Source organism: Arachis stenosperma, chromosome 3 (assembly GCF_014773155.1).
Source record: "Arachis stenosperma cultivar V10309 chromosome 3, arast.V10309.gnm1.PFL2, whole genome shotgun sequence".
Lineage (NCBI taxonomy): Eukaryota > Viridiplantae > Streptophyta > Magnoliopsida > Fabales > Fabaceae > Arachis > Arachis stenosperma.
The window spans coordinates 126,524,518-126,526,762 of NC_080379.1; the positions used below are offsets into that span (position 1 = coordinate 126,524,518).

At 40.5% G+C, this 2,245-nt stretch overlaps 1 non-coding gene across 1 annotated transcript; it reads right to left on the bottom strand.

Moving 5' to 3' along the window:
- Positions 1 to 705: 705 nt before the first annotated feature.
- LOC130970916 (small nucleolar RNA R71) lies at positions 706 to 809 on the bottom strand. Its single transcript, XR_009082161.1, has one exon. It is a non-coding gene; the product is annotated as a small nucleolar RNA R71 (small nucleolar RNA).
- Positions 810 to 2,245: the final 1,436 nt, after the last annotated feature.

Genomic DNA, 2,245 nt, shown 5'->3' on the forward strand with positions numbered 1-2,245 from the left:
ATTTATTCATTTACTAGCACTTCTCTTCATCTCAAATCTCTACCCCTATCCTCACCCTTGTGTTTGGATTCTGCTTTCTTTATTCCCTTCTTCTTTTACTAACATAAAGGAATCTCAATACTGTGACATAGAAGATTCCTCTTCCTTTTCTGTTCTCTTCTCTTTCATATGAGCAGGAACAAGAAAAAAGGCATTCTTGTTGAAGTTGATCTAGAACCTGAAAGGACTCTGAAGAGGAAACTAAGAGAAGCTAAATTACAACAATCCAGAGACAACCTTACTGAAATTTTCGAACAAGAAAAGGATATGGCAGCCGAACCCAACAACAATAATGCAATGAGGATGCTTGGTGATTATACTACACCTACTTCCAAGTTTGATGGAAGAAGCATCTCAATTCCTGCCATTGGAGCAAACAATTTTGAGCTGAAACCACAATTAGTTGCTCTAATGCAACAAAACTGCAAGTTTCATGGACTTCCATCAGAAGATCCCTACTAGTTTTTAACTGAGTTCTTGCAGATCTGTGAGACTATTAAGACTAATGGAGTAGATTCTGAAGTCTACAGGATCATGCTTTTCCCTTTTGCTGTAAGAGACAGAGCTAGAGCATGGTTGGATTCTCAACCTAAAGATAGCCTGGACTCCTGGGATAAGCTAGTCACAGCCTTCTTGGTTAAATTCTTTCCTCCTCAAAAGCTGAGCAAGCTTAGAGTGGATGTTCAGACCTTCAAACAAAAAGATGGTGAATTCCTCTATGAAGCTTGGGAAAGATACAAGTAGATGACCAAAAGATGTCCTTCTGACATGTTTTCAGAATGGACCATGATAGATATATTCTATTATGGTCTATCTGAGTTCTCTAAGATGTCACTGGACCATTCTGCAGGTGGATCCATTCACCTAAAGAAAACGCCTGCAGAGGCTCAAGAACTTATTGACATGGTTACAAATAACCAGTTCATGTACACTTCTGAGAAGAATTTCGTGAATAATGGGACGCCTCAGAGGAAGGGAGTTCTTGAAATTGATGCTCTGAATGCCATATTGGCTTAGAACAAAATGTTGACTCAGCAAGTCAACATTATTTCTTAAAGTCTGAATGGATGGAAAAATGCATCCAACAGTACTAAAGAGGCATCTTTTGAAGAAGAAGCTTATGATCCTGAAAACCCTGCAATGGCAGAGGTAAATTACATGGGTGAACCTTATGGAAACACCTATAATTCTTCATGGAGAAATCATCCAAATTTCTCATGGAAGGATCAACAAAAGCCTCAACAAGGCTTTAATAATGGTGGAAGAAACAGGTTTAGCAATGGCAAGCCTTTTTCATCATCTTCTCAGCAACAGACAGAGAATTCTGAGCAGAGCACCTCTAACTTAGCAAACTTAGTCTCTGATCTGTCTAAGGCCACTTTAAGTTTCATGAGTGAAACAAGGTCCTCCATTAGAAATCTGGAGGCACAAGTGGGCCAGCTGAGTAAGAAAATCACTGAAACTCCTCCTAGTACTCTCTCAAGCAATACTGAAGAGAATCCAAAAAGAGAGTGCAAGGCCATTGATATAATCAACATGGCCGAACCTAGAGAGGAAGGAGAGGACGTGAATCCCAATGAGGAAGACCTCATGGGACGTCTCTCAAGCAAGAAGGAGTTCCCTATTGAGGACCCAAGGGAATCTGAGGCTCATATAGAGACCATAAAGATCCCATTAAACCTTCTTCTGCCATTCATGAGCTCTGAAGACTATTCTTCCTCTGAAGAGGATGAAGATGTAACTAGAGAGTAAGTTGCTCAATATCTAGGAGCTATCATGAAGCTGAATGCCAAGTTATTTGGTAATGAGACTTGGGAAGGTGAACCTCCCTTGCTCATTAGTGAACTAGATACATGGGTTCAGCAAACTTTACCTCAAAAGAGACAAGATCCTGGCAAATTCGTAATATCCTGCACCATAGGCACCATGATCTTTGAAAAAGCTCTGTGTGACCTGGGGTCAGGTATAAATCTTATGCCACTCTCTGTAATGGAGAAGTTGGGGATCATTGAGGTACAACCTGCCATATTCTCATTACAAATGGCAGACAAGTTAGTAAGACAAGCTTATGGATTAGTAGAGGACGTGTTAGTAAAGGTTAAAGGCCTTTACATCCCTACTGATTTTATAATCTTAGACACTAGGAAGGAGGAGGAAGAATGCTTCATCCTTGGAAGACCCTTCCTAGCCACAGCAGGAGCTGTGA